Source organism: Silene latifolia, chromosome 9 (assembly GCF_048544455.1).
Source record: "Silene latifolia isolate original U9 population chromosome 9, ASM4854445v1, whole genome shotgun sequence".
In the NCBI taxonomy this organism is placed as follows: domain Eukaryota; kingdom Viridiplantae; phylum Streptophyta; class Magnoliopsida; order Caryophyllales; family Caryophyllaceae; genus Silene; species Silene latifolia.
The window spans coordinates 109,330,637-109,342,383 of NC_133534.1; the positions used below are offsets into that span (position 1 = coordinate 109,330,637).

The 11,747-nt window shown below is 41.2% G+C and overlaps 1 non-coding gene across 1 annotated transcript; it reads left to right on the top strand.

Moving 5' to 3' along the window:
• The first annotated feature begins 2,692 nt into the window (after window positions 1-2,692).
• On the top strand, window positions 2,693-2,798 carry LOC141603711 (small nucleolar RNA R71). Its single transcript, XR_012525568.1, has one exon. It is a non-coding gene; the product is annotated as a small nucleolar RNA R71 (small nucleolar RNA).
• Window positions 2,799-11,747: the final 8,949 nt, after the last annotated feature.

Below are 11,747 nucleotides of genomic sequence, written 5' to 3' on the forward strand. Positions count from 1 at the left end.
GCGTTTTGAAACAACTCGATCGAGAAGTCCTGACTTCATTTCACTCGATCGAGTATAATTCCACTCGATCGAGAACTCCCTATTTTAGCCATTTCGATCGAGTACTTGTAAACCTCTCTATCGAACCCTTTCCTGTGCAATTTCTTCGTGTAACTCATCACAATGCGCCATTATCTCCCCAAAACTGCATAAAAATACTCGCAAACATATCCCGAACATACCAAATCATAAAATAACAGTCTATAGTCTTTCTAACTACGCTAAAACAGTCTAAAATCTAGCAGTTCTGAAAATGCAAATAAAGAAGTTCGACGGAAAATTAAAAGTAAATTTTTACAATTTGTTACAACGGGGCATTCCCCGCTCAATTCCCAAAACAATTCAGTAGCCCAAAGGAGGGCTTCTGACTGGAGGAGGTCCCTTCAGCATCCTTGACCGTCCTCTTCGTTCTCCACAAGCTTGAATTTGAACCAGTAGGGGGAGAATAGTTAACATCCACGTATGCACGAACTTTTCTCATCCCTTTATCTTTCCCATCAGCTTTGACGTTAGGATTCCCGGTTTGATTGACTTTAATTACACTACGACCTTTGACAGCTCCTGCATCTATTCCATCTGTACCTGCAGCAAGGAAAACAGACGAATGTTCCTCCTTTTCGCTCTTAGTCTGAGGCGGAGGGGTCACAATTGCAGCACAAAATTCACATTTTCAGCTGGAGTGTCAATATGGGAGTCAGTAGAGGACAGGGCATTGCAAGGTTGAGCTTGCATGGGAGCCCTAAGAGACTTAGATTGATGGAAAATCAATTCTTCGTCTCCTACCTGGAATATGAGTGTCTTACCCCCAACATCGATCACTGCGCGAGCAGTGAATAAAAATGGTCTCCCTAAAAATATAGGGGTGTGAGTGTCCTCGAGAATAGCACTACGAAGTCAACGGGAATAAAGAATCTCCCGATTTTAACAGGTATGTCTTCTATTACTCCTAACGGCCGTGATATACTACAGTCGGCCATCGGTACGGTCATGTTTGTGCAATTAAATTTGGTCAAACCAAGTCTCTTTGCGAGAGACAAAGGTAAGACGCTCACGCTAGCACCAAGATCGCATAACGCGTTATCAATCAAATGGGTACCTATGTGACATGGAATCGAGAAACTTCCCGGGTCTGACTGTTTAGGTGGCAACTTATTTTGAACTAGGGCAATCCTTACCTCAGTTAAAGCTACCGTCTCATTATCGTTGATATGCCTCTTACGTGACAAAATTTCTTTCATAAACTTTAAATAAGAGGGTACCTATGTCAACAACTCGGCGAATGGAACAGTAACCTGTAAGCTTTTCAGGAGCTCGGCAAATTTATCGAACTGTTGATTGGCTTTAGTGCTCTGTAATCGCCTCGGGAAGGGCATGGTAATAGGAATCTCGAGCCCTTTGTTTCTCTCTTCCAACGTCTCAGCAGGTTCAAGCTCTTTTTCAATCGATCGAGATTTTTTTCCTCTCGATCGAGTCCTTCCAGGCGAAATTTCACTCGATCGAGCAGTAAAAACCTCTCGATCGAGTTCCTCAATAAGCACCGTGTTCGATCGAGGTATATTTTTACTCGATCGAACATATTCTTCAAAATTTTCACTCGATCGAGTGGTTTTCACCTCTCGATCGATCCCTTGATTATCCAGTTCACTTGATCGAGCAACATTTCCACTCGATCGAGTGCTTTCTTCAACAATTCTACACGATCGGCCACCATAAATCAGTCGATCGAGTATATTCTTCATGGTGAGCTTATTTTCAACGACAAATGATTGTTCATCATCATTAACAGCCTTCCTCGGGTCTGAAATGTCCTTATCAGCAGACAATTTTGGTCCTTCATAAGAACGACCACTTCGCAAATTAATTAAGTTTACTGTCTCATGTAGATTCTTCTCAGATTGGGACGGCAATTGACCTTGTTTCTCGTGGACTGGTTCGCAGCTAACTGAGCAACTTGGGTTTCAAGTGACTTGATTGAAGCTTCTTTTTGTTGGTCGCTCATCTGCCATTGCTTTGTCAACGACTGAAGCATTGTCTTTAACTCAGCTAGCTCACTTACCCCACTTGAAGATGATGCTCCTTGATTCGGTGGAGGAAAAGAAGGAGGTTTTTGGAAGCCTTGTTGAGCCTTGTGAGGAGGGACATATGGCTGCTGCTGCTGCTGTGGTGGAGGAGTGGGATTAAGAACATTTTGACTTGTCCACCTCAAATTGGGATGGACTGACCCTTGATTGTTGTAATAAGAACCTCCTCCTTGCCTATATTGCTGAAAGGCAAGGACTTGCTCCTTCTCAGTAAGACAGTCAATAGCAGTATGACCGTCATCGCTTCCACACCTCTCATAAGGGACAGTTTCCTGTCTAGTCAACAGATGAACCGTCTGTTGATCTCCAGCAGATTGCAGCTCCAATCTATCAAACCGAGCATTCATGGCTTCCACCTGAGCTACGACTACCTTATCAACCGAATGGACCGTTCGAATACCGTCTCGTGGGTTCCCATATTCAGCACTATGGGTCGCCATGTCCTCAATAAGCCCTATCCCTTATCATCATCGATATTCTTTTGAAATCTTCCGTTGGATGAGGCGTCAAGTATAGCTCTGTGGTCATCGTACAACCCATTGTAGAACTGGTTGCACAAAAACCACTGATCAAAACCATGGTGAGGAACAGACTTCACCAACTTCTTGAACCGGCACCAAGCTTCATAGAAAGTCTCATCAGGTGCCCGCTTGAAACTAGTAATCTTACCCCTTAGCTGATTAGTGCATTGTGGAGGGAAATATCTTTTGTAGAAGGCAAGTGCGAGAGTCTCCCAGTTGGTGATACCAACAGTTGTCCGGTCAAGATCAGTCAGCCACTCACGGGCTGAGTCAGTCAGAGAAAAAGGAAATAGCACTTCCTTTATCTTGTCTTGAGTTACTCCCTTAGTAGCGGGAATAGTGGAGCAATAGTCAGTAAAGACTTACACATGCTTTCGCGGATCTTCACCCGCCACACCTCGGTACAGATTTCTTTCCACCAGATTTATGTAAGACGGACGGATATCTAAAGTGTTACCGTCCTCAGTTTTGAGGTTAAAACCTTTAGGAATCGAGGATGCTTTGGGCTCCGAGTGACTTGCAATATTACGCATATTTACTGGCTTGTTGGCAGAAATGAGATTGTCTTCTTCAAAAGACTGGCCTTCTGAAAATAAAAAGTGTTTTAGCTCGGGCTTGAAAGTACTCAAGTCTTCCTTTCGAAGTTCTCTTTGCAGACGGAGTCCATGCCGAAACAGTCTCTCTGGCTCAGGATCAGCTGGAACTAAATCCGACTTGTTCAACCAGGGCATACACAACACTGAAAGAGATAAATGAGAACTGTCTCAAGGAACAAAAATTCCCTGAGACAGATAAAAATAAACGAAAACAAAAACAGATAGGGCTATTGCCTCCCCGGCAACGGCGCCAAAATTTGATACTGTCGTTTTGTACCAAAAATAAACCTAATTAAAACTAACAAAGAAGCTAGTGATAAGCAGGGTCGATCTCCACAGGGAGGCAAGATATCTGTTAAGGTCCGTCTATTTAAATCACAAAATGGGGGGTTTGAATTTTGATTTCTAAACTAATAAAAGGTTTAAAAGAAAGAGCAGTAAAGAAAGAGCAATAAAAGGTAGAAAATATGATAAAGATGATCAGATAAGAGAAAACATGCCAAGATTTCGGTTCACCATGGTAGTCTATTGACTCAGCTGCAAATAGCCTAGATAATCTACTGCGAGACAGATATAGGAAAGGTCCTTCCGGTCCACTTTCTATCCTAGACATCCACTAACTTAACTTTCGTCCTCGTCAGGGTAGTCTACTGTTCATAGCAGGTCTATTTAGTCCTATCTTCCGATCTAGGAGTAAATTTAACCATATTAAAGGTAACTTAGAAGCGTGCACTCAATTAAGTCGGTATTATAGTTAAATTGCCATGGGTACAGATTCTCACAGATAAATTATCTAATCTATTCGCTACATCGTCACAATCCTACCATGGATTCCCTAATCCCGACATGAAAGAATTTAGCTACTCATATTACTAGTGATGTCAACAATAATAATAATGAATATACTAATCGAAGGCATGATAAGATAACAATAATTATGCATAAACTGAATTACGGCAGAAATAATTAAGAGAAGAAAGCAAGAATTAAAGCAAGAAACAATGAGATTAAGATTAATAAGAGAAGAACGATTACAATATCTAGCAATTCGGCGTAAAGAACGAATCCACTAGCAAGAGATTAAAGGAAGAGAATTCTATAGTAGAAGTATGAAAGAGAGATTAAGAGAGTTCTAAGATGATAAAAAGCGTACTTAATAACCTAATTAATGAAAGCTTAAATAGGCAAAACAAAGTCTTTAACGAAATAAGTCCAACACGGGTTAATTAAGCATGTGTAATACCAAAACCTTTCGATCGAGTGATATAAAACCACTCGATCGAGGACTTCATCAGCTAACCCTCTCGATCGAGTAAAAATCCTTCTCGATCGAGGAAACCCAAATTCCAGCATTTCGATCGAGTAAAGTAAAGTACTCGATCGAACTCTTCTATCCTCCAAACCACTCGATCAAACCAAAATGCTTCTCGATCGAGTGCCTTTCTTCAAGATCAGCTTCTAAATCGTCATTGACTGCTTCGTTGACCACCCTTCACGCACTTCAAGGCATGATTCTTGCTCTAACATTCTCGTCTCCTCAATATGCATTCTAAATAGGATGAAAAGAGTACGGTTTCACCACTTTCAAGTTCATTTCTGCAATTCAGACAAAACAAACCAAAGTAGCCAATTCGGGGCATTTTGCAATACATAACGGTATAAAAATATATAGAAATACGTGCAAAATAAGGCTAAAAAGGGTATATAAAATGCACGTATCACATATCAGGCATACAATCATGCAACATATCACGTTACGTTTTCCGACTCGTAACCACCCACGTAGTCACCAACCGAAACAATAGGATCTAGTTTTGAAATGAGGGATCCTTCTCACCCAAAACTGACCTCCTATTGTACTCATGTCGGGTTCATTTTATTAGACGCTCCTAAATTCATTTTGGTTCATTGGTTTAGGTTCCAAAATCGTTGCTCTGATACCACTTTGTAACACCCCAACTATCCGGCCAAGATAATTGGAGCGTTACCATCTCAGTTTCCCGAGGTAGTGTTTCAAAACTTTGATAAAAGAACATTTTATAAATAAACATAATGTTTAGTGAATTACATAAACGTAAATAAATGAATAAATAAAATACAACTCGTGACATCTATACTCTTCTAGCCAACTAGACTCGTCTCGTGATATCATCAAGCTCGTCCCGTCTCCCGCGTACTATCCAAACAACCTGAACATAACTTGCTCCCCATATGACCAAAGAATATCATATGGATCGACACAGGCTACCCCAAAAAAGATAGGTGACAAAGACACAGACACGCAAACGTCAGTTTCAACAAATAAATAAAGTGTGACACGACTCGAGTGTGTGAACATGCAACACGACCATGATAAGAATGAACCACCATCAACAATCACCACCACGGTACCGGGACACGCCCAGACATACCGACAACCACCACTCTACCGGGATACACCCAGATATACTAATCCCCACACTGGTACCGGGACACGTCCAGACATACCGATGACCACAAATAGGTACCGGGACACGCCCAGACGTACCGGGTCCGGAAGCCAACCGAATCCCGTGACAGACGTCGTGTCTCAACCACACAATTTCCTCCAAACTCAAGTCATTAATGTGCACATCCCTCTTGGAGTGGGAAGCTCCAAGAGGCGGCCCAAGCGGAAGACGGTCTCCCAACCGCCTTCCGTCTCCTCAACAACCAAGTAACACCACCAATGATCTCCAACACAACACAACAATGACCATACATGGGAAATGCAATACAACACCAATTATATGACTCATCATGAACTCAACCCCAACATACCATGGATAAACTTCCTCAAATACCAACATGTTATCCAAATCGACTCATACATAAAATGATGATGCAAGACACATAAATATGCACCCAAAATATTGAAACCGAGTAGGTAAAACTACCTTTTAGCATTCTCCAAGAGCAAATCCAAGACAACAAGAATCCATCTCTTAAAATCGTCTCCTCTTACAATAATCACATAATAACAATCATAATACATCCTAATCTATTATATAATACAAAACCCCTTATTATTACCCATTAATTACCCATTTAACATATACTAATTACTAATTAACTACCCATAACAAAAACCCCCCAATTTCTAGGGTTCATACTAAATAAAAAAGGGTAGATCTATACCTACAAATTAAGAGGAAGGAAGGAGGAAGGTGAGCAATCCATTAAACGAAGCTTGAATCCCCTAATATGGTGTTTGTGGGGGTTTTAGAGAGAAGGGAGGGAGTTTGGAGAGATAAAGAGGAAGGTGGAAATGATTTTAGGGTTAGGGGTGAAAGGGATTAAATCCCGTGTTCTGAAAACAGCGGCACTCGACCGAGTGTCGAGTCCACTCGGTCGAGTGGACTCACTCGGCCGAGTAGCACTCCACTCGGTCTAGTGGACTCACTCGGTCGAGTGTACACTTCACTCGACCGAGTAAACCCACTCGATCCGTAACAACACCACTCGGTCTAGTCCAAGTCTTGTGTAAGGCTATCCTTCCCTGTCGAGTGATCTCTTATCGGTCTAAAGGTCCTCTCACGCGTCCCAAGGTCTAAGTACGGGTCCCACAAAGGCCGGGTATTACATATAGTGACTCTAGTGATTTAGAGCCCTGGCAATTGCATAAAATTCTTTATCATAAGTTGAATAGTTCAGCTTTACTCCATTTAATTTCTCATTGAAAAATGCTACAGGCTTATGCCCCTGCCTTAGTACAACACCAATTCCCACTCTACTTGCATCACAATTAACTTCAAACAATTTGTTTAAATGTGGCAGAATAATGACTAGTGACTGGTACAGCAATTTTTTTATTTCTTCAAAGGATCTATCAGCCTTTTCATTCTATTTAAATTCACCTTTCTTCATGCACTCAGTGACAGGTGCCATGATTGAGCTGAAATTCTGAATAAATTTTCTGTAGAATGAGGCCAAACGATGAAAACTTCTGACCTCGGTGATATTCTTTGGAGCTGGCCAAGTTCTTATAGCTTTAATTTTTGAAGGCTCAACTGATATTCCTTCATCAGAAATGATAAAACCTAAGAACTGAACCTCAGCTTGCATGAACACTTTTCCAGTTTTCTATAGAGCTTATTTGCCCTGAGTGTCTCAAACCATTGTCTCGGGTGTTGTAGATGTTCATCCTTGGTTGAACTGTAAACCAAGATGTCATCAAAGTAAACAACAACAAATTTTCCTAAGTGAGCTCTCAGGACCTCTGTCATCAACCTTATAAAGGTGCTAGGAGCATTGGATAGACCAAATGGCATGACTAGCCACTCATATAGGCCATGCTTTGTCTTAAAGGTTGTCTTCCACTCATCTCCTTCCCTAATTCTCACCTGGTGGTAGTCCTTCCTCAGATCTATCTTTGAAAATACTTTGGCTCCACTGAGCTCATCCAGAATATTATCAATCTGGGGATAGGGAACCTATACTTGACAGTAATATTGTTGATGGCTCTATTGTCAGTACACATTCTCCATGTCCTATCCCTCTTTGGAAAAAGAAGTGCAGGGACTGCACATGGACTCAATGTCTCCCTGACAAACCCCTTGTTCATCAACTCCCCAACTTGCTTCTGCAATTTCTATGTTGCCCTTGGATCATTTCTGTAAGCTGCTTTGTTGAGTAAGACAGCTCCTGGATGAGATCAATGTGATGCTCTATCCCTCTGATTGGTGGTAATCCACTAGGCAACTCAGCAGGAAACACATCTCCGTAATTCTTTAGCAGTTGCTTAATCTCAGCAGGTAACGGAAGCCATACTTCTTCTGCAATTCCCTTAGCAAGGAGAATCAGAATGATCTCCCTACTATTCAACTCCTGAATCATTTCTGATTCACCAATCATTAGCACTTCCTTAGATTGTTCAACAAGGCTAGGTGGTACAGTATACTTCAGAGCTGGTGGCAATGGTGTTAGAGTAATTTTCTTCTTGCCCAGCCTGAATGAATAAGTGTTCTCCCTTCCCTGGTGAACACCATCCCTGTCAAATTCCCATGGTCTCCCTAGCAACAGGTGGCAGACATCCATTGGAAACACATGACTTCATCTGAATACTCTTTTCCAATGGAGAAAGGAACCAAGCATTGCTTATCAACCCTGACTTCAGCTCCCTTGTTTAACCATATCATTTTATAAGGATAGGGATGGTCCAATATAGGCAAGCTCAGCTTCTCAATCAAAGTTATAGAGGCAACATTAGTGCAGCTCCCACTATCAATTATCAAATTACAGACCCTTTCCTTGATGGTGCACCTGGTTCTGAATATTTGTTGCCTTTGATCTAACTCAAGTGGTTGTGGTTGTGCATGCATGCCTCTCCAAGTAACCAGATTTAATTCTGAGTCAGGCATCACTACCATCTCAGTTTCTTCCACCTCATCAACTGCCTCAGTTTTAGGTTACTCTTTATTGTCACAGACCAAGATTTTATCTTCACCCCAGTGTACCACTTCAAGAGTATTCGGGCTTCTTTTAGTGGGACACTCTTTGGCAAAGTGACCATATCCCTGGCATTGGAAACTTCTTCATGGGAATGGTTTCCCTTTGACCAAAATTTATGGCCTTTCCTTTGTCAACAACAGGTGGTTTGGTAGTTGTGACAGGTTCCCCAATTTTAATCCATGTTGGTGGTCTATAGAATGAAGGCCTGCTAGGTGTCCTTGGTCACAACAGCTTTTCCCTTACCCAGTTTCCTAACCCTTAAGGACAAATTAACAGCCTCATCAAATGACCAAACCTGTTGCATCTTAACCCTACCAGCAATCTTAGTATCCAAACCCTCAAAAAACCTAGCAATCTTTTGCTCATGCTTTTCATTAAGTTCACATTGTAGGGTCAACTGTTCAAAGTTTCTAAGGTAGGTACCAACAGATTGTTGTTCTTGTTTCAACTGAGTCAACTTAATGAAAATATCCTGAGTATAGTCCTTGGCTATAAATTTTTCCTTTAATTTCTTTTTCAATTTTAGCCACGACTTTATAGGCTCTTTACCATCTCTAAGTCTCTGGTGTTTCATGTTCTCATACTAAAGAGATGCATATCCCTTGAGTTTTAGAATGGAAACCATAAAAGCCTTTCTATCTGTGTACCCTTTAAACTCAAAGACTATTTCAATAGATCTAAGCCAGCTTAAAAGATCCTCAGGATTCAAACTACCATGAAAATCAGGAATATCTACCTTTTCATCCTTGTCTCTGGTATTGTAGATGCCCTCGTCCATCATGGCATCATCTGACTCAGAAAGAAGCTCTTCATCCAGGTTCTGTTGTTGTTGATGTCCTCTCCCTACTCCAATAAAGCCCCTCCCTCTGCCTCTGCCTCTGCCTCTGTTGGGTGGTGACCTTGCTCTATCTGGAATTGGGAAATTAGCCATGACAGCATTCACAGAATCCATGACCAAATTAACTATGCCAGTCCATACCAGCTAATCTCTCTTCACTCATGGTTGTTTATTGTAGTTTTGTTACAGTTAAGGAAATATGAACTTCACACACTCAACTCACTTCCAAGACTAACATAAGATGGAATTGTGTTATAACCTGGCTCTTGGTACCACTTTGGACTGTAATTAAGGGTATAGCTAACCCAAAATAATAGCACAATCACACCAAACTCAGGAACTAGGGATGGCAATGGGTAGGGTCTGGGCCGGGTCCACCCAGACTCGAACCCGGACCCGAGATTTTTCCTTTGGACCCGTACCCGACCCAGACCCGCAAGGGTCTAAAATTCTAGGACCCATACCCGGACCCTATGGGTAGGGGTTGGGTCTGGGTCTACCCACGTATCCGAGTTTCAGCCACTTTAATAACAGGATTAACAGCTATGGGTCTATAATATTAAAAAAAAAATTATACTACTTTAACATTATGAGTTTATTAATCTCTATTGTATATTACCAAATCCAATATACATACCAAAGGGATTAAGAAAGACAAAGAAGACCTAAATTAATTTTACCTCCAAATACATATGAAAAAATCAAACTCGGAACCCTAAAAACAATATCGTACTTGATAGCCGTCTCCATCTGATCGTCGTTGGCTGCCGTTAATGGTGGTTGTCGGTCGCCACCTATTAGAGAAGTGGTTGCCAGTCGTGTATCAGTGATGTGGTGGTGGTTTCCTTGTGCCAGTTGTGGAGTGGTGGTATTGTCAGAAGAGTTTGGTTGGGTTTTATCACTTTATGGGATGAGGGAAGAGAAAGAGACTTTAGTTGCTTTGGTTTCTACGGTCTGCCAGTATGAATTCAGAAAAGTTGTGATTTTGATTTTTTTTTTTTTTTTTTTTTAATAAAGGGTCTAAGGGTCGGGTATGGGTCTCATAACTTAGACCCGGACCCAAAATATTTTCTTAAGACCCATACCCGGCCCATACCCATTGGGTCTGAAAAAATAAGACCCATACCCGACCCATTGGGGTCCGACCCTCAGGGTCTGGGTCGGGTCCCCGACCCACTGCCATCCCTATCAGGAACTCTAAACTCTGGTGCAGACAACTTTTTAATTTGAGTAAAAATAGTAAGTGACCTTATAAAATCATGAAATTTTGTGGTAAATTTGTTAAGACAGTAAACTACAGCTGTGTCAAATTTGGTGATTTTTAAGGACATCTAAGTATTTTAAACATTTACTTAAAGACTGATACTCTGACAGGCTTCCTGAACTTGACTGAAATGAACTTTGAATAAGATAATAGAACCCTTCTCAAAGCAATAAGCCAATGAGATATGGGTGTGATTTAGGAACCCAGCACACAGAAAAGGTTCAAGCTTCCATCACAAAGCAAAGGTTAATCTCCAGCACACAGCTAAGAGAGTTGTTTCAGAAACAATGTTTCAGAAAACTGATATTTTGATTAAACTTAGTCTGTTGTTCTCATTGATGTTGCTTGGCTTATATAGCCAAGTAAATTAGGTTACAAACGTTCACATAGGACTATCCAATGGTTTAGATTGCTCCTTGCTACATTACAAAGATAACAGCTAAATTTTCTAGAAAAAACAACACAACTAGACAAACTGATAAAGTAATAAAGCAAAAAGCAAGTTCAGGCTTTTGTTGGCTTGTGTAGGCTGATGCAGGAGCATTAAAAAGCCTTTGCTTGGCTTGAGCTCTTGTATAGTGAGTAGCACAAGAGGACTCCCTCATATAACTCCCAAAGTTTGCATCTAAACAAGAGCTGGGACCCTGCTGTAATCCTTGAGCCACAGGTTCTTTCGAAATTGCTATTGTTGTCCCTTGTTATGATTCATGGACTTAATTGATGCTGGAAATGATAATTAAATACTTAAGGACCTTTTATAGATAGGCCTGCTTTATTATTTACATTGGCAAATGATTAGAACTTAAGCTGAATTAGAACAAGGGACTGATGCTGACTGAAAACCTTGAACTAAACCCCTGAATCTGGTCCTGACTGAGCCTCAATGCTGATTAACTGAGTGTGGGTTAGCTTGGTTGCTTGCCCTGGCCTGGGACCTAG